The 27,382-nt window shown below is 42.0% G+C and overlaps 1 protein-coding gene across 2 annotated transcripts in view; it reads left to right on the forward strand.

Annotated features, from left to right (window-relative positions):
- The window catches only part of MICU2 (mitochondrial calcium uptake 2), a 419,619-nt gene that overhangs the window by 37,631 nt on the left and 354,606 nt on the right, over positions 1-27,382 (forward strand). The window lies entirely within an intron of this gene.

The raw sequence follows: 27,382 nt of genomic DNA on the forward strand, positions 1-27,382 counted from the left end.
AACAGTGGAGCACTCCTCACAAACACTATCCGGATGTGCCTCAGCAGAGACAGCCGAACTCTGGCTCACTTGCAATGGAAGAAGAGTAATGCCGGCACCATCCAATCTTTTTCAGCTCTTTTATTGCTTAATGATAGCAGACAGAAATCATCGCAAAATTTCTGTCTGCTATCATTAAGCAATAAAAGAGCTGAAAAAGATTGGATGGTGCCGGCATTACTCTTCTTCCATTGCAACTTGTATTGCTTAAAATGTAATAAATATGTCAACTTCCATAGCCCTTTTGCGTCAAATTCCTGTTAAAGGGAATCTGAATTGAAAATAAACTTATGATATAATTAATTGTATGTGTAGTACAGCTAAGAAATAAAACATTACTAGCACAGTCTGATATTTCCAGTACAGGAAGAGTTATACTAGGTACACACGATACAATTTTCTTACCCACCAGGTCGATTATTTTCCAACATGTCCGATCTGAATTTGGATCAATTTTAAAATTGATTTCATGATCGATTTCCATAGAAGTGAACGGAAATCGATCAGAAATTTGATCAAAATTCAGTTCAGACATGTTGGAAAGAAGCGATCTGGCAGGTAAATCTGCCAGAAAATCGTATCGTGTGTACCTAGCATTAGGTAACTTTAGTTGTTATCTATGCAAAAGAGCTTCACTGAGCTCTGTGACCAAAAAAGTCATGGGCAGCCCCTTCCTTTGAAGCTCTTATCTCAACTGTCTCTCATTGTTTCTTCTTTTTTTATGGTTTTCCTGCAGAGAAAAGGTGAAAAGGTCATTAGCTCTGCTCTGTGAAATCATTTAAAATGCTGAGTGGAATATGTAAATGGTTCATGGTTCAATGTTATAATAATAATAAAAAAAAAAAAAAAAAAAAGCTAAATAACCGAAAATATTAATAGGAGACTATTTTCTTTGCTACTAATTATGCGTACTACACATATAATTCATTATATCATACTTTTGTTGTTTAGCTTCACTGTCACTTTAAAGCGGAATATAACCCTGCATTTCAACTTTGCTCTAAAACATTATTTACAGCATATTATATGCAAAAAGCATTTTTTTTTTTTACTAGACCAGCATTGGAAGGGTTAAAGACAGAGGTTTAAAGTTCTGTGGAGAGATATGCAGAAGTTCAGATTGTTACATTCTATTTAGTCAAATGTATCTTTTGAGAAATGTTACACACTGTTTGGCTGTCCTCCAGCTCCTTCTCAGTCAGAGAGATGAGTCACATTCAACACTTAGCTACATTTATGTAAACAAAATGTATCTATGTCAGCTTCGGATGCGTCTGCAGAATCTCCAGGAATTTTAAAGCTCTGTGTAACCCTTCCAATGCTGGTCTAGTAAAAAAAAAATGCTGGTTGCATATAATATACTGTAAATAATGTTTTAGAGCAAAGTTGAAATGCAGGGTTATATTCCGCTTTAAGGCTCAGGGAAGACTGGAGAAGGTGATGTAGGTAACACAAAGTAGACCTCTTATAATAAGAGAGACACATTCTGCTAGGTAATATGGGATATGTTCGATTTAGTTCAGGGATTTCCTGTTGCATGAATGGCTTAGATAGCAATTGCATTTCATTATGATCGATTAGCAGTATTACTAATTAAATAGCCCACTCAATGCTGACTGTAGCCCTCATTGTTTCACCTTCATACAAAATCCACAAAACAGGCCTGACATCTCCATTAAAAAGCAATTACATGTTAAGTATTTTGACATAGGTTGCAGACTTGCAAATCCATGACTGATGACATGTCACAATGCTTGACGTGTAATTGTCAGGATTAGGAGTCTTCAGAGTTTGCAAGTGAAGAGGAATAATCAGAAAACACTGAGCAATTAGCTTTTGTCTCATGTGTAATGAGAAGGTAAATTGCAAGCGAAGGCTGGATAGCTGCTTTTGCTGCAGCCCTGTTCAAAAATGATAGCAGATGTTATGTATGTGACATCTGTGTCTTCTCACATGCTTATAGGCCTTATACAGTATATGGTGAGGGCAGTGTCCCTTCTAATTCTTTAAGTTTATTTTTCTTTGCTTTATACAAATAGAAACATATTATTTGAGTAGCAGTTTTAAGAAGATGAGTGTTATTGTTAAAGACAATAGAATAGATATGTTCTGCCTGAGGGGAGCTTCACCACAGGAGGCAAAAAAAACATCCTTTTAAAGGACATCCGAGGTGAAAATAGACTGAAAAAACAAACAATTGTATCGATCCTCCTTCTCCTAAAACTGACTTTTTTTTAAGATATCCCACAGTTTCATTTCATATTTAAATCTAGTTTTTAATTTTTCACTGTTTTCATTGTCTCTGCTCAATGACACCTTCATTGAAGTATGCCAGAGTTCAAATCTATGAATTATCGACCCTTTTTATCTCTTTCCTGCTCTCAGAAGCCATTTACTGACAGGAAAGTTTTTTTTATGGCTGTAATTACTTATCAGTGAGGGTTATGCTATAGTCTGAACCGACAGAACCCGTCACTTGCGTACCTGATGTTTAGCTATTTCAGTCAGAGAAAGAAAAAAAAAGGAACACTGCCTAGTTATTTGTGTGCTAGGCACTGTACATACACACGTCTATCTCATCATGTCACCTTGGTTGTCCTTTAAGCTTGCTCTATCATACAGTGTTTTCAATGGCAGAAGTGCCATTTTTTAAAGTGTACCTGAAGGGAAAAAAGTAAAGTAAACCTGAGGTGATCGTAACAAAAGGATTTATAGTTACCTAGGGCTTCCTCCAGCCCCCTGTAGTCCATCAGCTCAGTCCGTGTCGCGCGTGCTCCCGTGGCCCCCCCCCGTGCGCGCTCTCGCTACCTGCCGTTAGCCCAGCGAACAGTGAAAGGGATTATAGATCCCTTTCACCGATCGCATCCCCCCGGAGAAAAGCCGACAGCGTCTCTCCAGACGCTGCAGCTTTTCTGCGTGCCAAAAAGTTGTGTCTTCTTTCTTCTTCCTGGGAGCGAGCTCGATCGCTCCCAGGACTATTTGACTGTGGCCATCTTGTGGCCAAATAGTAAACCTACACCCACATACATTTCACAATAGACATTACACTTTTTTTACATTCAAAATAAAACTGTTTACCTCCCACACCAAAAATTACCCACATACAATTTTTAATAAAAAAAAACAAAACACATAAATAGTTACATAAGGGTCTGAACTTTATAAATATGCATGTCAAAGGAGTATATTAATATATTTTTTTTTAAATTATGGGCTTGTAAATAGTGATGGACGCAAATTGAAAAATTGCACCTTTACTTCCAAATAAAATATCGGCGCCATACATTGTGATAGGGACATAATTTAAATGGTATAATAAGCAGGACAAATTGGCAAATAAAGTACATGGGTTTTAATTATGGTAGCATGTATGAATTTTAAACTATAATGGCCAAAAGCTAAGAAATAATGATTTTTTTCCATTTCTTTCTTATTCTTCCTGTTAAAATGCATGTACAGTAAAGTGGCTCTTAGCAAAATGTATCACCCACAGAAAGCCTAATTGGTGGCGGAAAAAACAAGATATAGATCCATTCATTGTGATGAGTAGTGATAAAGTTATTGGCAAATGAATGGGAGGTGAAAGTTGCTCAGATGCAAAAAAATTTCAACCCTGTGGGCTTAAGTGGTTAAAGTGGACCCAAATGAAAAATACAAGATTTCAGAAATAAAATCTATTTTCTAAATTATAATAATAAATGGCCGCCTTTTTTCAGCTGCATGATGACAAATATAAAATATTTTAGATTTATTGAAGGGACTTCTCCCTTCCTTTCATATTGGCGGGACAGAATCAGGCAGACTGGTGGAGGAGATAAACAAAAACAAAACACAGGCTACTACTGATGATGTCACAGGGGAGGTGATCTCAGCTATTGTGAGATTTCACATAGACGACGCTACTGTGAGGGAGAGTAGCTGATGACAAACACACCCATGATCTAAAACCTTCTACTAAGCTCAGAAGTAATGGATGCCACCTGTATAACCCTAGCTATGAAAAGAGAAGGGAGAAAAGCATGCACTGTAATGCTCATAGGCTTGAATGAGTGTTTATCTTTGTATGTGTCCAAGTGGTGCAACTAAATATTTTGAATTAAAAAAATGTTTGGTTTGGGTCCGCTTTAACATGGTTTTCTCCTCAGATTTACATTGAAGCAATTGAAAAACAGTGTTCACAGATGAATTGTAATTGCTGCTATGACTACTAATAAGTATGCTTGTTTGCGTAATATTGGGGAGGATGATTCAGGAGTAGCAATGCTGCAGCAGGATGTGCTCCTTAGCAACCAAGGGGCAGACTGCTGTAACGAGAAAGGGAATAGGAGTGCAGCTAAGGCTAGACAGGTACTGGTGGTAGGGGATTCAATTATTAGGCGCACAGATAGGGTAATCTGTCGAAGAAACCGCGAATGCCGTACAGTCTGTTGCCTCCCGGGTGCTCGGGTTCGGCATGTAGCGGAAAGAATTGACAGATTACTGGGTGGGGCTGGGGAAGACCCGGCTGTCATGGTACACATTGGCACCAATGACAAAGTTAGTGGGAGATGGAAGGTCCTCAAAAATGATTTTCAGGTACTTGGAGATAAACTTAAAGCAAGGACCTCCAAGGTGGTGTTTTCTGAAATACTGCCAGTGCCACGTGCTACATCTGAGAGACAGAGGGAGCTTAGGGAGTTAAATAAGTGGCTGAGAAATTGGTGTAGGAAGGAAGGGTTTGGGTTCCTGGAGAACTGGGCAGACTTTGCAGTCGGCTACAGGTTCTACAGCAGGGATGGGCTGCACCTTAATGGGGAGGGTGCAGCTGCATTGGGGGAGAAGATGGCTAAACGGTTGGAGGAGATTTTAAACTAGGATCTGGGGGGAGGCGGGAGGATAAAGTCTCAATACATAGACAAGATGAGGTGAAAAGACAGTGGGAACCTATCATTATGGAGGGTGGAGAGGGGGGTGGGGACAGTGTAAAGATTAAGGAGGTTGGTAAAAATTCAAGTAGCCCATTTCATGTAAACAAAATTGGTAAATGTGGTGGTAAAAATATAAAGTGCATGGTAACCAATGCTCGGAGCCTTGCAAATAAAATAGACGAACTAGAGTTCATTCTGAATGACAAAGGCTATGACATTGTGGGAATAACCGAGACATGGATGGATGAAAGCCATGACTGGATAGCTAATTTAAAAGGATACAATGTGTTTAGGAGGGATAGAACAGGGAAAAAAGGTGGAGGGGTTTGTCTCTTTGTTAAGAATTCTCTTACAGCTGTCCTCAACGATGAGATGGAGGAAGATTGCGAAGATGTGGAGTCCGTTTGGGTAAATATTCATGGTGGAAATAAAAGTTGCCAATTGCTTATTGGGGTATGCTACAGGCCACCTCTTATTAATGAAGCTGCAGAACTGCGATTACTACAGCAGATTGAAAAAGCTGCAGGTAAAAATGAGGTCATAATTATGGGCGACTTCAACTTTCCAGACATTGACTGGAGTATTGAGGCTACCCATTCTGGTAAAAGCAGCAGATTTCTGGCAGCACTACAGGACAATTACTTGACTCAAATGGTAACTGAACCAACTAGGGGGAATGCGTTACTGGATCTGATCATTTCTAATAGACCAGATAATGTATCAAATGTGCAGGTTCAAGAACATTTGGGAAATAGTGATCACAACATGATAACGTTTGAGCTGGTGACTGATAGGCCAAGGGGCAGCGGGACCACTAAAACTATGAACTTTAGAAAAGCAAAGTTCACTCAAATTAGGCAGGCACTAAGTTTGGTGAACTGGGATAATGTACTACAAGGGGAAGACACTGAAGGGAAATGGCAAGCTTTTAAACTTATACTCAATCAATACTGTAGTATGTATATCCCATATGGAAACAAAATGTCTAGGAATAAAAAAAGGCCTCTATGGATGAATAGAAAGGTTAAAGATAAAATGAAGAGGAAAAAGAATGCCTATAAGGTCTTAAAACAGGAGGGGACCGAGGCTGCACTAAGCAATTATAAGGAGTGCAATAAAAATTGTAAAAAAGAAATTAGGCAGGCAAAGATTGAAGCTGAAAAACAAATCGCTAAGGATATCAAATCTAACCCAATAAAGTTTTACAAGTACATTAACTCTAAAAAAAGAAAGGTTGACTGTATAGGACTCCTAAAGGATGAGGATGGGAACTCAATGGTGGATGACCAAGGTAAGGCAGAGTTATTAAATGCTTTCTTTGCTTCTGTCTTCACAAAAGAAACAGCACTGTTGCAAACTACAGAGGCGGAAGAGTCTCAATCTTCTAACTGTAATATTAAATACTTAACGCAGGAAGAAGTGAAGGCAAGACTAAATAAATTAAAAATAGACAAGGCACCTGGCCCGGATGGCATGCATCCTCGGGTCCTAAGGGAATTAAGTTCAGTTATAGATAAACCCCTTTATCTTATCTTTTGTGACTCTCTTGCAACTGGCAGAGTCCCAGTGGATTGGCGTACAGCCCACGTTTTCCCATTATTTAAGAAGGGCAAAAAATCTGATCCAGGAAATTATAGACCTGTAAGCTTAACATCAGTTGTATGCAAACTATTTGAGGGGTTACTAAGAGATACTATACATGACTTCATAGTAGAAAATAATCTTATTTCTCAGCATCAACATGGGTTTACTAAAGACAGGTCCTGTTTGACTTACATGCTCAGCTTTTATGAGGTAGTGAATGCTAATATGGATATTGGGAATGCTGTAGATGTGATATACTTGGACTTTGCAAAGGCCTTCGACACTGTTCCCCACAGAAGTCTGGTGCAAAAGTTGAGGATGCAAGGACTGGGGAAGAGTCTGTGTGCATGGATAGGGAACTGGCTAATGGACAGAAAACAAAGAGTTGTGGTCAATGGATCGTACTCAAAATGGGAGACTGTTAGCAGTGGGGTCCCACAGGGGTCTGTACTGGGTCCAGTGCTCTTCAATTTATTTATTAATGACCTAGTAGATGCAGTAGTGAGCAATGTTGCTATTTTTGCAGATGATACAAAATTGTGCAGAATCATCAACTCTCAGGAAGATAGTGTCATATTGCAACAGGATCTGGATAGGATGGCTATATGGGCACATACATGGCAGATGAAATTCAATGTTGACAAATGTAAGGTCATGCATTTTGGACGTACTAATGGTCTAGCACCATACAAAATAAATGGGATACAGTTGGGGACATCAAACTTGGAGAAGGACTTAGGAGTACTCATTGACAACAAGTTAAATAATCGTACTCAATGCCAAGCAGCTGCAGCTAAAGCTAACAAAATTTTGGGATGCATTAAAAGGGAAATAAAAACTCGAGATGCTAGCATAATATTGCCCCTGTTTAACTCTCTAGTAAGGCCACATCTGGAATATGGAATTCAGTTCTGGGCACCACATTACAAAAAAGATATTGCAGTTTTAGAGCAGGTGCAGAGACGAGCAACAAAATTGATGCGTGGGATGGAAGGTCTCACTTATCAAGAAAGGTTAGATAAACTGGGTTTATTTAGTCTAGAGAAAAGACGCCTTAGAGGGGATCTAATTAACATGCATAAATACATCAGAGGGCAATATAATACCTTGGCGGATGAGCTTTTTGTCCCTAGGCCTTCTCAAAGGACTAGAGGACATGATCTGCGCATGGAGGAAAAACGTTTTAGCCATTTATTTAGGAAAGGGTTCTTTACAGTAAGAGTGATTAAGATGTGGAATGCATTGCCACAGGAAGTCGTTATGGCAAACTCTATACCTGCATTTAAAGGGGGCTTAGATGCTTTCCTTGCGTTGAAAGACATCCATGGCTACAATTACTAGGTAATGCCTAATGATGTTGATCCAGGGATTTTATCTGATTGCCATCTGGAGTCGGGAAGGAATTTTTCCCTTTAGGGGCTAATTGGACCATGCCTTGTAAGGGTTTTTTCGCCTTCCTCTGGATCAACAGGGATATGTGAGGGAGCAGGCGGGTGTTGTACTTTGTACTGGTTGAACTCGATGGACGTATGTCTTTTTTCAACCAAAATAACTATGTAACTATGACTAGGGAGATATTTTCATTATGCACAGTGTTGAGTTTTTTTTTAAAGAGACCATACACAGGTCATACTTGCCTCCTAGGTAGTCTACTCCTCAATATTTCTCCTCTCCTGCGTCCTGTTTGTCCACTGTGATCAGTAGAATTCTCTGTCCTCAATTTTGAAAATTACCCCATAACAGCTTCCTGGTCAGCACACTGTTAGGCCCAGTGCACACCAAAACCGCTAGCAGATCCGCAATACGCTAGCGGTTTTGGGAGCTGATTTCAGAGCGATTCTAGATATGTTTAGAGAGGTTTTCTAAACATACCTAGCGGTTTTGCGTGCGTTTTTGTGTAGCAGATTACACATATTGTTACAGTAAAAGCTGTTACAGAACAGCTACTGTAACAAAAATGCCTGGCAAACCGCTCTGAACTAGCGTTTTTCAGAGCGGTTTGCCGTTTTCCTATACTTTACATTGAGGACGAAACGCTTCCGAAAACCGCAAACGCGCAGCAGGAGGCGCGTTTGCGGCTTGGCAAAAAACGCAAACCGCCGGTGTGCACCATCCAATTGCAATACATTAGACAAGCGTTTTTAGAGGCGGATGCGGCCGGCGGATCGCTCCAAAAACCGCTCGGTGTGCACTGGGCCTAAAACTGTAATATCACCCACTTGAGCCACAGGAAAACATGGACATTACCTTGAACATTCAGTTGTAACTGACAGCTGCTGATATCTAACTGACAACAACTGGTATATTTCAGTTATGACAAAATATTGTCCCCCATCTGCGCTTCTCCTCTAGCTTAAGTTCAGCAGCAGCCGCCGCTATTAGTAAAAGGCAGTGGGCGGGGATGACTCACCTGTTCCGCGTTCCAGCGTGCGTTCCACTGTCGTCACTTACTGCAATGCCGTCCACTTACAATACAGTGGGCGGCATTGCAGGAAGTGACGACAGTGGAACGTGGAAGAGGTGAGTCATCCCCGCCCACTGCCTCTTACTAATAGCGGCGGCTGCTGCTGAGCTTAAGCTGGAGGGGGAGCGCAGATGGGGGACCCAGGTGAGGGAAGGCGGGGGGTCTGACCCCCCCCTCCCCACCTCTGTGCCCAATACCCCCTTCCTGCCCGCTACCCTCTTATGCGGCGTATGGTACGCCACGTGTCCGCTAGTGTAATATTAATTTTCAGCTACGTCATGTGTTTATTTTAAATAATTTTACTCACTTCAGGTTCCCTTTAAGCTACTACAAAGACTCTAGGCTACTGTAGCAATATTAAATTGGCTGCATTTAATAACCACAATGCACCACATTTTTTTGTCTAAGAATGACAGAACCGTGAGACACACAAATTCCACCTCTTATACCATCATCTTCCACACAAGGTAGTCTGGGGCGAACTGGGAGCCAGCCTAAGAAAAGAACCGATCATCTGACCTCTTCCCACCTCCCTGCTCTACTGCACAGAGATTAACCCTTTGTGGCCAGCACTGCAGCTCAGCAGCCTCATTTTCCTCTCTAGTCTGTCAGTGCCCAATGTGTAGTAAAGGAATTAACTCGCCCCTAGTGCCACACAGATTTAATCTCTCAACAGCAGTAGGGTTAGGTAGATGGGGTCCGGTGATCAGGCTCTGTGCTGGAGTTGCCGTGCCCATCTGAAGGGATTCTTATGTCAATATGAGTATATTTTTAAAAGGGGATTTCTCTGGCATTGGGTAAATAAAATTGTGTGACAAATGTCACAGTTCCCATTTATCTTTAGAAACAATGAACTGTATTTTCTTGTATTCTCCTGCCTAGCAGCGTACAATAAATGTGTCTGGTGGTGTGCCTCTGATTTTCAGTTTTTATAGTGTCGCTGCTGCGGCTGAAGTATGTTCATTTTTTTTCAGGTCCTCCTTTGTGTAAGTGAATAATGTTATCGTCCTATTCCTTGTGGAGCCAGGCTGGAGCGCTGAAGTGGGTCTGTGTGGCGCAGTCAGCATGCACTGCAAGCTGGTGCTTCTCCAACTTTGTAATTACACTGATTAGAAAGGTTCTTCCTGGACTTTGAAATCTCCATGAAAAATGGACATTACTATCTGATATGATGGGAGGGGCAATCTGCAGCGTCTAATCTTCCTCGTTTGATCTTTTGATGTGAAAGGGACCCAGAAAAAATATGTGCAAGATTGGAGGGGGAAAAAAAAGGATTGAATTAGTGGGTAGGAAGTTGATTGCTGTTTTGTGTTGAGGTATGCCACGTGAGTTAGTCAAGGTCAAGATAAGTCTATTAAGTATGGCTATGTGCAGTAGTATTGCTGTGTGTGTGTTTCAGTTTCTTTTGTATTCCTGATTGTTTAGTAGCCACATTGATGCTTTGGAAAGAATGCCATTTCGGAAAGGTACGTGCAACATAGCTCTGCGGTAGTTCTTGTTCACAGTGGTGTACACTTTACAGCAACCCTGAAGTGGAAAAACCTTATGATATAATGAATTGTATGTGAACTACGAATAATGAATAGAACAGTTTTAACAAACTAAAGAGTCTAATTTTTGTTATTTTCAGTTATATAGCTTTTCTGATTGCCAGCGCTTCTCAGTGTTTCGAAAAAGGGCTTTGACTATTATTATTTATTGGTTTTATATAGCACCAACATATTACGCAGTGCTGTACAATAAATAGGGATCAAGTTTGATACACAAGGAGGGAGGGCCCGGCCAAATGTTTACAATCTAAAAGGATTGGGTGGTGACACCATAGGAGGGGGCTGCAGCGGGAGGTTCTCGGCAAAGTGTGTTAGGGCATCAGCGGGGTTAGGTAGGCCTTCTTGATGAGGTGGGTTATGAGGGCTTGTTTGAAGGTGTTGAAGGAGGTAGCAAGCCTGATGGGCAGTGGGAGAGCGTTCCATAGGATGGGGGCAGCTCTAGTAAATTCCTGTAGTCACGCAGGGGAGTGCGAGATGCGTGGGGTGGTTAGGAGGAGGTTGTTGGAGGAGCGGAGTGGGTGGCTAGGTGTGTATCTGCTGAGCAGGTCAGAGATGTAGGTTGGGCAGGACTTGTGTACAGATTTGCAGGATCTTGAAGCTGATTCTGAAGCGGTGGGAGAAGTAGATCAGACTGGCTGCTGCATTCATGATGGATTGTAGGGTGGCAATACAGTTCAGAGGGAGGCCTGACAGACAATGAAATCCTATGGGCTATTTTACAGCAATGGCTCCAAAGTTGCTACACTTTTTTGGTGTGAAACAGGCCAACTTATTTTGCATAAAAGAAAATACAGCAATAACACTGAAACACTGTGCTCTGCTTTAAAGAGTCTGAAGCCAATAAAATGTACCTCTTTTTATTTCTTTTTATTTCTGCACTTCAGCAGTATGATCAAAGATGATTTGCGGCATTTTAGCAGAAGAACAATGTATTTAACCCCCTGAAATCCCCGGGGCAAAATTGTTCGTTACTCCCTGGAAAGGGCAGAGCTAAGCGCAGCAGCTCTGCCTCCAGTGCCGTCAATCTCTGCCTCTCCCCACCCCTCTCAGTCTTCTTTCACTGAGGGGCGGGGAGAGGCAGAGATCTGTGGAGAATGATTGGAGTGGAGGCAAAACTACTGCGCTCAACTCTGCCTCCCCCGTGCAGTAAAATCTTCGACTTGGAAAGTCGTAGAACTTTGCCCCGGGATTTCGGGGAGGGGGGGGGGGGTGTTAATACATTGTTCTGCCGGGGTGATGAATTGAATCATCTTTGATCATAATACTGAAGAGCTCTGGCAAACGTTTTATTGGCTTAGGACTCTCTTTAAAGCAAGAATAAAAACCTGTATTTCAATATAACCAGTGAATATGGCTGCCCCTTGTACTAAAAAACAAGATCATAAGAATCTTGAACTAGAAGCAAGTTTTCAGCATTAATGCATTCTGATAAGATTATTCACATTCACCTTTCACATTTTATAACCCTATCTTTATAAAGGGCTATAGATTGCTGATTAGAGTGTTTTGTCCTATGCAGGAGGGGGTCATGGAGCAACATGAGTGGGAACGGGGTTGTCAACGGGAAATGAATTTATCAGTGACTAGCTATTTAAGTCAGGTGTGGTGCTAGTGAACATGGCTGTCTCTGTATCTCTTCCCGCTCAGTCAGTGATCACTCTGTGAAAGTCTCAGGGACTGTCTCAGTACTGCCGTCTTTAGCACATTAGCTCTGTATGCTGGGTATGCTCTTCATGTCTGATGACTGGAGATGGGGTACAAACTGGTATGGTTTGCAACAGGAAATTCCAGTTTTCATTTTTTCCTTTATGCTCAGACTTGCCCCTTTTTTCTTTTCCCAACCACAACAGAAGCACTCAGGAATACAGATTGTCCATACACTCTAAGGTTGATGCCACAGCAGTTGGCTGTTCTTAGCGGGAAGCATTGACACGAGTTCAACCCCTATTGTAGCAGAACAGCATTCAAACCGTTAAAGAGGAACTCCAGTGAAAATAACGTTATAAAAAAAGTGCTTAATTTTTACAATTACGGTATGTATAAATGATTTAGTCAGTGTTTGCCCATTGTAAAATCTTTCCCTCATTTACATTATTACATTTATCACAAGGTGACATTTTTACTGCTGGCAAGTGATGTCACTGTAAGGAGATTCTGCTTGCTTTTTTTGGCAGTTGCTAGCAGTTATTTCCCACAATGCACCAAGGCTCCCACAGTGTGATGTCAGTACCTTAGTGCTGTGAGATGCTGACATCACACTGTGGGAGGGGTTTCAAAACAAAATCCGCCATACAAATCAGGGGGATGATCTGTTTAAGAAAAGGAATCGATTTCTCGTGGGAAAGGGGGTATCAGCGTCTGATTGGGATGAAGTTCAATTCTTGGTTACGGATTCTCTTTAAACACAGCACTTTGTTCTTCAGTGGAAAGCTCCTTGCATCAGTGGAAAGCATCCAAAGAGGTGATAACATTATCTTTTGTTTAGATTCCTTTGTCAGATACAATTAGTAAACATTAGCAAAGTGCTGAAATTGAGCTCTCTCTGCTTTTAGTATATGTGCAGCTAAGAAGTGATCACTAGATACATTTTAATATATAAATACAGCAGCTATGCATTAAAATGCAGTGGCAGCTTTCTCAAGCAGATAACTTTAGGAATTTGTAATTTGTAAACAATATTACTTGTGCACAAAAGCCAATATGGCTGAATGGGTAATAAAACGTAGGAAACACATTCTTATTCAATGTTATGTCAGAGTTTTATCCCACTTTCAGCACCGCAGTGCCTTCAGTGTGTGTTGCCTATTATGCAAGGCAGGGTGGTACATGTAGTTTTTTAGTAGCTGGTAAACTAGCCAGTTGGCCATTTTTTTCTCAGGACAGTAATGATCTGCTAATCCTATATAATAAAACCTAACTGTCCCTGCGTCATCCTCCTGTCCCTGTGTCCGTGTTTTCCGGCTACTGTACTTGAGTAGCCGTTGGGATAGGAGGAGGGCGGGGCCAGGGAGCCAGGCGGATGGGTGCACAGGCGCGCATACGCACTGACAAAGAAGAGACCTGTGAAGAGACCTATTACTAGGTCAACTAGTAATGGTCTTATTTTTTGTTGAATTTTTCCTTGAGTTTTCCACTCTCTCCATTCTAATCTGTATCGGGTTTGAGCTTTTTCCTGAGTGATGCAAAGCATTCTCTATATGCAGATGCAGCTGAGCACGTCCTCTGAAGACAAGTGTTCTGTGTGTTATAATTGGTCCTGTAAGGTATCATTGTCAGGTAGGTTCAAACAGCGTAACCAGGAGAGATGAAAATGCAAGCGGTACGGCTAATAAAATAATAGCAGTCTAGAGGTCTGTAATTCCTCTATGGATTAGATACACGATATTTTTCTGGCACCAAGTTCAAAAACAGCCCTATCCCCTTACTATTTGTAATTTGGCTGCAGTCATGCATGGGCTTGTTGACAGCTGTTTGCTGCGAGTCTCCTGTGTAGCTGGAAAGGTAGACTGCTACCTTGTATTGGAAGTCGGCGGGTTATTCTCACACAGCTCTGAGCTGCCTGCACTCTTCAGCCATCTTCTTCTGAGACCAGCGTGAGCCGAGGCTGACACTATAAGCTCTCAGAGCACAGCCGTAGCACTACAGAGCATAGCTAGCCAAGTGTCCATTGTGGAAATAAGAAAAACACATGACTGAAAATGAAAGTAGAGCATCTCTTTTTATTTCTGTAAAACCATCACACAGAAACAATAGAACCAAAATGTATTTTATCACCAATCCAAACATTTATTGCATTTCTTGTTTAGGGTGAAGGGTTAGAAGCCTTCTTACAGTTGTTACTGATCATTGTATGCGCTTGGAATACTTCTTCTTGAATCGTGTCCTTGTGGCTGGAGTTGGAGCAATATTTGAGTACCTGGAGTCAGTCAGTGTAATCATAAACTGAGGATTCGGAGTTAGTCGGATGATTTCTGTACCCACTCCACAGCCTTGCTTGTGGCACCTCTTACACGGCAGGATATGAGGAGAGGTCTATTGGGTACCTGAAGTTGGAGTCAGTGGTTTCATAAACTGAGGATTCGGAGTTAGTCGGATAATTTTTGTGCCGACTCCACAGCCTTGCTTGTGGCACCTCTTACACGGCAGGATATGAGGGGAGGTCTCCCAGTATGGGTAAAGACAGCAGTAAAAACACCGTTTTAAAATGAACCCAAGGCAAAGCTCAAGTTCATAAACAAATACGCTGGGAGATGGAAGCCATTGGTTCCTAATGAGGCTTCCCATGGCATCCTCTAGTCCTTCGCTGCACACCCGGACCCTCCTGCTGATTGGGGCCACGCTTGTATGCTTGCACATGTGTGGACGTGCTGCAGCCACACAGCTGCGCCAGCACAGTGCTTGTCTGTCATTTTTTGGAGGGTCCTTGGTTGACAACCGGGGACCGGAGGGTGCCGAGGTAAAAGCCTCATTAGGATGCAGAGGCTTACCTCTTCTTAGGTAAATATTTGATTTTGTTCCTTCCTGACTACACTTTGAGAAGCATTTACACTCATTCCTGCAATTTCTGGCTGTGTTTCTCCTGCATTTGCAATTCCTTTTACACACACACACACACACACACACACACACAGACACACACACACACACAGACACACACACAGACACACACACTCACACACACTCACACACTCACACTCACACACATGTACACACACACACACACACACACATACTAACACACACACACACACACACACTCACTTGCATATATACACACACACACACACAGACACACACACTCACACACACACACACACACACACACACACACACACACACACACACACACACACACACACTCACACTCACACTCACACTCACACACATGTACACACACACACATACTAACACACACACACACACACTCACTTGCATATACACACACACACACACACACACACACACACACACACACTAGCACACACACACATACTAACACACACACTCACACACACACATACTAACACACACACACACACACACACACACACACACACACACACACACACACACACACACACACACACACACACACACACACACACACACACACACACACGGAAAAATAATCAAACTAGTTGCACCTGGCTTGGTAAACACATCAGTGATAGACAAGTATATGATTATATAAATCTGAGAAGTTTTTCATCCTGAGCTACAATTTAGTTTTATTTATAGTGAGTTCCTAAGTGATTCCACCACGTCTCATATAGCTTTATTGATCAATGCCCGTGATGGCAGAAGACCCACCCTTCTTAACCCCATGTGACTTTTGTAAAGAGGGGTGACATAATTGTCACATACTGGGTAATCCCTTTCAAATTAGAGCAAAGTTGCCCTGTGCCATTTAGGGTGTGTGATGGGAAAGGAGACAGCAGGGGCAACTTGCCAACTAATATTAAGGGGCTCTCCAGATGTTGGTCATGAACTTCCTAAAGTGGTGGTCATGTCTAGGAGAACTCATTGAGAAGCTTGTGATTTGTTTGATCAACTGATGGATTTGCTCTGATTGCTGTGATCACACCCTGCTTTAGCACATGATCATGACTAGCAAATCAGAGACTTGTGTATCCTAGACATATCCATCACTATCCAGGGGTCTGAAAGATAACATTTGTAACTACAGTTAATGCAGGGTATGCATTGTGATTTTTGTTATTCTTAGAACACTATATCTGTATGTTTTTCTTGTTCGTGTGGGTTTCTTGTGGATCCTCCGGTTTTCTCCCACGTTCCAAAAACATAATGGAAAATACATTTGTGTGATAATTTTATGTGCAGTACTAATGGTAAATTGAACATTAGTATTGTAGAACAAAGTTTCATATTTTTATTTTCAGTTTAAGGGCTAGATTTTTAAGACTGGATTATAAATAGCAGCCATGACAGTCTAATGTAAATCTACTTAATTGAGCTGCAAACAAACTGAAGTAATGGCCCATTGAACCTTTCAGTTTTAAAATTCTACCAGTAGTGTTTTCTCAGCCAGAAGCCAGGGTTTTGCCTTCTATTTACTTTTCAGGAAATTGGTTGTATTTCACAAGCTGTCGACTGTTATTTATTTATTTTTTTAGCACTGCAGGAAAACATGAAGGGTGTTAAGACAGAATGTAAAAAGTATGCAACGTGCCACATGTCAGTTCAGGTACACCCAACAGTATTGGCCACATTAATTTTTCCTGTCAAAGCAGGAAATTAAGTTTAAAAAGTGATTCTCTAAATCTACTAAATTTAAATCTACATGGGTCAGTTTTTTCTAAAGGTGGCCACTAACTGTGCAATTTTTAGTTAAGAATTGTTTGAGCAATCAAATATGATCAGACGTAATATGTTGTTGGTTTGGTGTTCTGTCGATTATTTCACCATCAACTAAGCTATCTGTACTTCTCACCCATCACAACCAATTATAAAAACGTTTTTTACGATCGACAAAATTGCTATTGAATGGTCCCTTTTAAGAATTGTTTTAAATCGATTGGAAACATCGACTGAGTTAATTATATGTCAACCTGATCTCAATTATGAGATGATTTTTTTGTTAAAAATTGGACCGTAAGTGACCACCTTAAAGGGGCACTACAACAAAGTACACTTTTTCCAGAGTAAAATGAGCCATAAATTACTTTTTTCCTATGTTGCTGTCACTTACAGTAGGCAGTAGAAATTTGACAGAAGTGACAGGTTTTGGACTAGTCCATCTCTTCATAGGCGATTCTCAGTAAGGCTTTTATTCTTTATACAGATATTCCCTAAAAAGGATTTAAACGATGATGCTGGCCAGCCTTCCTGCTCCCTACACAGTTTTTTGGCAGTTGGACAGAGCAACTGCCATTCACCAAGTGCTTTTGAAAATAAATAAATCCCTGAGAATCCCCTATAAAGAGATGGACTAGTCCAAAACATGTCACTTCTGTCAGATTTCTACTACCTACTGTAAGTGACAGCAACATAGGAGAAAAGTAATTTATGGCTCATTTTACTCTGGAAAAAGTGTACTTTTTATTTGTATATGTTTGCACATATTTTAAATGTTATAATTTTTCGCTGTAGTGCCCCTTTAAGTAGATTGATTTCAATTTATAAAACGAGAGTCGAAACAAACTTTCAAAGTTTCCTTGTTTTATGTTACCTCAGGCTACTTTCCCACCAGGACGTTGCGTTTTAGGGGACGTTATGGTCGCATTTTGTGCCCCTAATGCAACGCCTGGTGGTGTTGGATGTGGGCGTCAGAGCGAGCCGCGTTGTGCAGCTCACTCTGGTGTCCGTGATACGTACTCTTGGACGCATGCGGCATCACGTGATCCTGCCAGCCAATCGCCGCACAGAGCGGCCGCTCCACATTGTGACGTGTGCAGTGTTTACTTCCTGAAGTGAATATTAATTAGCCATGTGCCTGGCCGCTCTCCCCTCCTCCCCAACATTACTGAGCGTTCTCTTGACGTGCAGCGTTACAATGTAACGCAACGTGGGCACTGTGAATAGCCCATTGATTTTTCATTACTGTGCGGTGCGCTGCGTTACAGGCTGCTCTAACGTGCGCCTGTAACGTCCCACTCTGAAAGCAGCCTAAAGCAGAATGTAATTGGTTGTATTTTGTATGCTTTGCACTTGTCTTGTTGTCTGTTGCTGTGAATTCTTTTTTCCCCCCTTCTTTTTCCTTCGCACTGCTGTATGAATTGAGCTGTATGTGGACCCCACAGCTCCTCATTTCTGTGATTCCTGGAATCCTACAAATACACGGGCAGACTGGGAAGAGGATCACTTTTCCGTGGTCCTAATCAAACCACGCATTTTACACTAAATAAAATAAGCAATGCTTATTCCTAGCAGGGGCTTATTATTAGCCCTTTGGCATATAGCTTTCAGTCCTAAATTTGGAAAGTTATTTAAGCCTAGATTTGGAAAGTTATTCATGTCTAGCTTTGAAAGGCTATTCATCAAATTATGAAACTTCAAAGCCGGGTGTTACATGTAGGAGTGCTGCGCCTTGTCATGTCTGGGTGAGCGTCTGCCTCTGTCTCCCCGTGTATGTGTGTTTGTAAACAAGGTTACACACTCACCAGGAACCATAGCAAAGAACTCGCACGTTTTTTTTGTTATCAGGCAGATCGGGCGCATTTGGCTCCGGACAAATCGGGCGCGTTATAGAGTTAAATTGAAAATATTGGCAAGCTGGAGCCAAAAGGGAAATTTGGGTGCCAAGCAATGCCCGATGATTGATTTTGTGTGTGTTTTTCTGTTTTATTTGGGTGCCAGGCTGCACCCGGTAATTTTAAATTATTTTATTTTATTTTTTTCTCGTTTTTTGCACCACCAGTGAGGGCCTTAAGGTTAGGCACGACTAGGTGGGATTTAAGGGTTAGGCACCACTGGAGGGGGGATGGGTCTCAAGATTAGGCACCACGGGGGGGGGGGGGGGGCGGGGGTGGTACCACCAGGGGCAGTAATAGATTTAGGCAACACCAGGGCCGTGTGGGCTTGTGAGAGTAAGATTAGGTTTCGCTATAGACAGATGAGACAGATGCTTGCTGGCACTTGGGCTGTAATGAGAACGCATCTTTACCCTCTATTCTTGCCATGCGCAGCTACAGGGATTCATATGCAGCATCCCAAGCGCTGACCGTAGTCCATCCTGGGCATTACATGTAGCTCCCAGAACAAGATGAGATGACGGGATCAAGCATGCTGTTTACTCGAACGACAAGCAAAGTTATAACCTTTGTTTAAAAAAAAAAAAAGCACTTCAATTTATAATGGACAGCGTCTGAACGACAACCGCCACGTTTAACGCACGTTTGAGCCGGCCCTTGATTGTGTTGTTTTTTTGGACAACTAAACTATTCTTGCAGGAAGTTGGCATTCAGCACTGGTAGAGGATCTTTAGAAATTACATGCTGACATTTTTTGTTTTAGTAAAAAATACACGAAGTGCGTAAAAAAAAAACTTTCTATACTTACCTGGGGCTTCTTCCAGCCCCTACAAGTCCATGTGTGTCCCTCATCGCACCTCCTGTCTTGTCTCTTCTCCCACTGGCAGCCTTTAAAGATCGCGACCCCCAGCCCACGTCGCCACCAGCAGCATACTGTGCCTGTGCAGTACGTTCCCGATGTCGGGGAGGCATATGTGCGCGGTGTGGCTGCTTACCCATGCATTCGCAGAAGACGCCAACCCATCCGGGGGTCGGCGATATTCAGAGGCTGCCAGGGGGAGAGGGACACACGTGACTTGTAGGGTCTAGAAAAGCCCCAGGTAAGTAAAAAAAAAATATATTTTTTTTTTCGTACTCACCTCAACCATTTATGCCGCCTGCTGTGCTGCTGATGCACGCTTTGGCGAGCTCCCGCAGGTGTGCCCCCGTTCCGCCCCCCAGTAGCCCGGAGATCAATGAATGGGTACATGGTTCCCGTTCACTGATCTATGTCCCCGGCACAAAAAATGATGGCCTTTTATCAGAGGCTGCAGTCTTTTTGAAAAAAAGTTTCCTGTCCTCTTCTCGCTTCCTGGAAGCAAGAAGGACCCAGAAAAAAAAAAATCTCAATGTGGCCATCTTGTGGTCAAATATTAAAACTTCATCTACATACATTTTTCAATACAATAAACACACTTTTTAAATTATAAGCTTGTAAATCGTGATGGACGCAAAACTGAAAAAATGCACCTTTATTTCCAAATAAAATATTGGCGCCATATATTGTGATAGGGACAAAATTTAAATGGTGTAATAACCGGGACAAATGGGCAAATAAAATACATAGGTTTTAATTATGGTAGCACGTATTATTTCAACGCTATAATGGCCGGAAACTGAGAAATAATGACTTTTTTCCATTGTTTTCTTAATATTCCTGTGAAAATGCATTTAGAAAAAAATAATTTTTAGCAAAATGTACCACCCAAGAAAGCCTAATTGGTGGTGGAGAAAACAAGATATAGATCAATTCATTGTGATAAAGTTATTAGCGAATGAATGGCAGGTAAAAATTGCTCTGATGCATAAAGGGAAAAATCCTCACGGGCTAAAATGGTTAAAGGACCTCTGTTGCAAAAATCTTAAAGAGAATCTGTACTCTAAAATTCTTACAATAAAAAGCATACCATTCTATTAATTATGTTCTCCTGGGCCCCTCTGTGCTGTTTCTGCCACTCTCTGCTGCAATCCTGGCTTGTAATTGCCAGTTTTATGCAGTGTTTACAAACAAAAGACATAGCGAGTGATAGGCTGATAGTAGCTCAGTGTGTGAGTAATACAGAGTATGCAGGGGGCCTGGAGAGGGTGTGTATAGCTTCTATTCAATCACAAGCAGCACATCACATTCCAGCCTGACTGCCTGAACCTGACATAGCCGACAGAGGAGAGAAGATTAGATCATATAACAGAGATAATACAGCCACTGTGCAATTAGGAAAGGCTGCAGTAAGCTAGAGCACATTAGAACAGGCATAGGAACTTATAGGATAGAAGAAATAAGGCTCAAAATTTTGTTAGAGTCTCTTTAAAATTTAAAATACATGTAAACCTATACAAATAGGAAATACGTTTCTTCCAGAGTAAAATGAGCCATACATGACTTTTCTTCTATGTTGCTGTCACTTACAGTAAGTAGTAGAAATCTGACATTACTGACAGATTTTGGACTAGCCCATCTTCTCATGGAGGGTTCTCAGGGTTTTTATTTTTAAAAGCACTTAGTGAATGGCAGTTGCTCCGTCCAACTGCAAAATAAGTGTGCAGGGAGGCTGGCCAGCATCTTTGTATAAATCCTTTTGAGGGAGTGTCTTTATAAAGAATAACGGCCATGCTGAGAATCCCCCATGAAGAGATGGACAAGGCCAAAACCAGACGGTAATGTCAGATTTCTACTACCTACTGAAATTACAGCAACATAGAAAAGTAATGAATGGCTGATTTTGGCTCATGAGTTTTAAATTTTTAAGATTTACGCGACAGTTCCTCTTTATGCAGCCAAAATGTATGTGAACTAACATTTCAAATTTTCACCAGGCCTCTTAAATAGGTTCCCGTTCACTCAATTATAAAAGTGCAAAGTTGCTTGTTTAGCACTTATATTAATTATTTAGCAAAAATAGTTTTCCTTGAAACAGTTAAAAAAAGAAGAAAGTCCCCAGACTTGGAGATGTGAGTGTTGCCAGCAGGGAGAGGCGTGTGCAGCCCAGCCAGTGCACATGTAATGTAATGATCAGGACTCTTGTGGGCTGTGTGGTAGACGGGAAGCATGTAAGCTTATAGCCTCACAAGTATTTCAGACATGGTACTTCAATCACTTTTAGATACTGTTGACATCATGTACAGGAACACTTCTGCCTGCCTGGCCTAAGGCAATTGCCTTTTAATAGGTAGATAGAAATTAATACATCACACAGCTTGTTCCCATGATCTGTGATTAAACAGTTACAAGCGTGTAAATCATGCTCTGCATTTTTTAAGCAGAGTTTTTAGCGGTTAAGGGCATGTAAACGGCGTTTAAAAACAGGTTGTCCTGAGCGTGACAGTAATTGCACGTAGCACCGCGGGTCTGTGACACAGAATATGCCTGGAAAGGCTCTTTGATTTGGCAGGTAATGGAAATTCCTCAGACTATAACATGTCTGTGAGAGCAGCTTCTAGGTGCTGTGATAAGGGAGTGCTAACCGCTATCTTATACTGACTGCAGTGATTGGCTGGCACAGGGTTCTCTGTGGTGTAGAACACATGAAGAAAGCTGGCCAGTACCTGCTAATAGTGTATGCCCTGAAAGCCTATTGCTCCGACATGCTAGAGCAGGCGTGCCCACACTTTTCAAATGCTAAACTTTGCATATCTCCCCCTCACCCATCGCAGCAGAATTGGGCAGCTGCAGAAAATTCTCTACCTCCCCCTCAAAGCACAGTTAGGCAAAAGTAGATGCAGAATCTTCCCACCTACCACCACTTAGACGAGCAGTCTTTCCTCCTCGCATTGATTATACACACACAATCCTCACCAGTGTCACCTGCCACTTGCCTCTCCTCTTTTCACACACGTTCTGGCACGTCTGCAGTATGCAGTCAAAATGTCAGATGTTAGACTCGAGTCGCAATGGGAACTGTTGAGGGGGCATGCCACTCACTTACTGTTACAGCCTGGAGGGGAGGGGCCACAGATGCTGGCTCCCACTTGCCACGCCTTTCCCTTCACTGATTGGTTGCATGCTGCTTTGCATAATGCAGCAGAGCAGCGCAGTTAGATGGTACGCTGGTGCTGCACTGTCAGCCGCCGGCACACTATTTTAAGACGTCCGCCTGCGATCTAGCCAGCACTCCTTCCCAATCTACTGGTAGACTGCTAGAGTATATCTTATAATTATTTTAGTGGAATTCCAGCAATACATTTTGTTGCGTCCAACATGCTCTCCGAACATTGTAATGGTAATTATAATACAAATCTCAAAAAACACTCTTACCTTATTGACCCATGACAGCTGCAGAGCTTGCTTCCGCCTAGACTGACAGGCTCCATCCTGCATTCCCCAGGAGACTGGCAGTCTGACCACGCCCCTCTCCTTTTGGACATGCTTGAGAGAGGGCAAGAGGGAAGTCTTGGTCATTTCTCTTCCCATAATCTATTGCAAAGGGGCAAAGCCAATTATCGGGATATAATACTCTGTCTCAATACTGATCTGTGTGGCCTAGGGAAGCATTGGTGTGCGCTATAGAGGAGGGACCTAGTTTTGCTGGGAGCTCCTGGCAACTTATAGTTACACCTCCTAGATGGGTTCCTGGTTTAGGTCCTAGTCAGGGTCGCTCGCTGGATGCTTGAGACTCAATGTTAAAAGTAGGCCTAGCTAATACAGCTCTATATCTGACTCTATAAACAAACCATTAAAATTCCCCTGATGATGCTAGTTTGAGAAATTGGTCGGGAAAGAGACAGGCGGCACCTTTATACTGTCCTATACTGCTGATTCCCCCGATCCAGCCAATTTAATACATTACCCAGCCTCTATCCAGTGATCGGCGCAGGCTCCCCGCACAGCTCCGCTTTTCTCTATGGGGAGGATCATACATGACGTCATGACATCATGCGCAGATCCGATCCTCCCTATAGAGAGACCGGAGCTGTGCGGGGAGACTGCCCCAAACGCTGGAGCCAGGCTGGGTAATGTATTAAGTTGGGGGATCGGGAGGTGCCGGCTACCTATACTAGCTAGCCTAGTGCTAGCTAGAGCTTGTGGGGTCATTAAATCTATTAGACTTGTGATTGTAGTGAGCGGTATGCCTGACACAGTGTCGTGCATACCGCTCAGGAGGTTAAACGGTTTACACTTAGAGTTGCCGTTTGTTTTTTATGATGTTTTACTGATATCCATTTGTGAGATGAATCATTACTGAATTGATGGATCCTGGACGAATTGTTACTTCCTGATGTCCTACCAAAGCGTTGATACAATCTTATTATAATGCGGGTTGTCACCAGCTGGAAAGCCTCTTTTCTTTTTCTGGGTATCCATGATTGCAGAGCTGTGCCGTGACCCCGATTATTTAGTGTGGTGGAGATTTGCCTGCTCTTCTTCTTTGTTGAAGACTCATCTTATGTTTTTGGACTCTGCGCTGATTCTATATAATTTACCTGATTGTGAACTCTGGACATTGTTCTTCTCTCAGCGGCAGCCACTTTGTTTCCTTGGCGCTGATGCACATATGCAAACTTATAAACAAACCATGAACTCTGTATTAAATGTTTAAAATACAGTAATTAGAATTATATTAACCTTGGGGGAGCCATGTTACCTCCAGTCAGCAGAGCCCACTAACAGCCTAAGAAGTTGTCCTTCACCACTGTGAGTACTGCAGGTGATTTGTGCTGGTTGGTTGAGTTCCAGATAACCGGGGCTCTACTGTATTTGAAATAAGTGACTTTGTACGGTTGGCTTTTGGTGTTGTGAAAAAGCTCCCATGGAATTTCTTCTTCTCCATTGAAAGCCTTGGACTGATTGTGACATGCCCGAGTGTGCCTGTTTTGTTGAGATACCTGTTTGATCCTCTGTCAGCACAACTGGAGGATAGCATTTCACACCGCACAGGAAATGTGTTTGTAGAAGCAGGTCTGCTGACTTCTTCACACATAATAATCACTTCTAGAAGCCAAGCGTATTACAGAACTAATTACAAGATCTGTAAAGCTGTAGTCGCTGGCATGGGCAAATGTTGGCAGCCAAATAATATTCTTAACATTTGCTGATTTTATGCCTATAAAATTCAACACTGTTCGTGTGTCCTACTAGCAGTGACCCTCTGCTATAAGATAAGGGTACGTTTCCACTTGTGTGGCGCGATTTGCTCGCGGAAAACGCGTCAACGAATCCGCATACGGTTGCGGATTCGTTGACGTTTCCATGCGGATTTTCACGCGGAATCGTTTGCGATTTTAACTACACGATTTTAACCATGTCAATGCCGGCAAGCATTGACATGAGTTTTTAAACGAAATCGCACGCGGAAACGCCGGGAAAACCGCAAGACTCAAGTGCTTGCGGTTTTCCTATTTAGTTACATGACCGACGATTCGCGTGCGGGTGTGCGGCGTGCGAATACTGACGGCTCTGCTGTGCAGATTTTTTCTGCATAGCGAGCCGCACAGAATTCCTGACAAGTGGAAACGGCGCCATCCACTTGTATTGGTTGAGCGAATCTGCATGCAGGAAACGCATGCAGATTCGCTCTAGTGGAAACGAGCCCTCAGAGTACCAGAGGCCATCCTGGCTCTTTTACATACACTGACACAGCAGACATGATTGTGATCTCACAAGGGTAAACCCAATTGTAAAACCCAAATATTTTTCCTAACTTTGTATTACAGTAAAATCTCGGTTATTCGGCCACAACAGGGATGGGCTGATGCTGGAAAAGTGCGCTTTCTGGTTGCGTGAGGCTCAATGTTTAGCATAGGTCTAACTAATGCAGTACAAAACTCCCGTTACCCAGAACTCTGTTATCCAAAAGCCTCAAGCAACCAGAAAGTCTTGCAAGATGCGTAAATCTACTTTACACTTCTTTATTGATTAATAAACGTCTGTTACGTGAAGTCTGTCCTTTCTCTTCATTTGTTTTTAAATAATGTATTTCAACATTAATGCAGAGTTTATGGCAAGTATACAGTGGGGGGTATAGCAGGGCTGTGGAGTCGGAGTCGGAGCCATTTTGGGTACCTGGAGTCGGAGGTTTCATAAACTGAAGAGTCAGAGTTGGAGTCGGATGATTTTTGTACCGACTCCACAGCCCTGGGGTATAGTATTGTTTTTTAGCTAGGCCTATTTTTAGAAACCAGAAACTACACTTATCTGGCATCAGCCAATCCCCGTTGGTGTTGGATAATGGGGGTTTGACTGTATATACACATCATGAACTCCACAAACAGCCTAAAGGTGGCCACACACCATACACTTTTTTAAATATCTGTTCAATTTAAGAATTGCAATCAATTTTTCTGACTGATTGTAACATTTCAAAAATATGACCAATGTACCACACACACATGCTCAATTTTTCCCCAATTATGATAAAAATGATTGGAAACTCTGAGAAAATTGTTTGGGTGTGTATATTAATAAATTGACAATCTAACACACACCATACAATCTTTAGAGAAATTGAAGAAAAATATCTGGCATTTCGGATAGATAAAATAGAAAAGAACGGGAAATCCGATCGGATTTTTCAGTCGAATGAAAAAAAAAGGTTTCGATTTTTTTTCGGGAGATCCGGTCGTTTTTATTGAATTGCCGTAAAATCGGATAATTTTATTGTATCGTGTGTGGCCACCTTTAGAAGTTGACCTACACAACTTTCGAGTACTGCCAGCGATTTGTGCTGGTTGGCTGAGACTGCTGGTTAGTTGGTTTCCGAATGGACTCTTCTGTATACTGTCGCACTATAGCTAGCAAATGGGCAGGGGGCTGTAAGTGTGCAGAACACATTGCTGTTTATCTCTGGGGGAATTTAAAAGTGATCAGGATGGGTTTAATAACCTTTCCATTATTTCCTTTCCCCGGAGTGCAATTTGCTTCCAGTTTTCAGCTATATCCATGCAATGGAAAGTCTCCATACGTTTTTGTACCGTGGATAAGTGCCTGATCAATGCCCAATCTGGCTGAAAATATGCCACAACTGATGACTGTTTACTGCTCTACCATTTCAGATTGTTGCTAGGAAGGCCACAATCTGCTTCATTACCCGGCTTCCGACAAAATAAGAACTATCGCCAAAATAAGCCCTAGCATGTTTTTTCAGGATTTTTGAATAGGCTTAAAATTTCTAAGCCCTACTCCACATATAAGCCTTAGTTATAGTTTGTAAAAAGTCAATTTAAATAGTGTCCAGACAACTACAGCATACATGTTGAAAAATGGGGATGGGGAAGAGCCAATGGGAACGGTGGACGGGAAGCGGCACAGAGTAGTTGGGTTGAGTGAGGAATACATAGTTGTTGGCCAAGTAGATCTGCCAGGCTGATCACTGCCTGATGCATACTTTTTTTTTTTTTTTTGTAAATCAGCCTTTATTAAACACAAAAAATCAAGTACAAAATACTTTGTAACAAAATATCATTGCACGCAGCAGAAACACCCGTCATACAAAGATCATACATGAAAATTGTATCAACCTAAAGCATAAAGCAGTGAGATCGCCCCGGTACCCCCGTATCATGACATTATCCCAATAATAGTTTTCCTATACAGAAGTATCCTCATGTGAGAAGCTACAAGGCCTGATACATAAGTTAATTGTTGTCTCTCACACA

Source organism: Hyperolius riggenbachi, chromosome 2, assembly GCF_040937935.1.
Source record: "Hyperolius riggenbachi isolate aHypRig1 chromosome 2, aHypRig1.pri, whole genome shotgun sequence".
NCBI lineage: Eukaryota > Metazoa > Chordata > Amphibia > Anura > Hyperoliidae > Hyperolius > Hyperolius riggenbachi.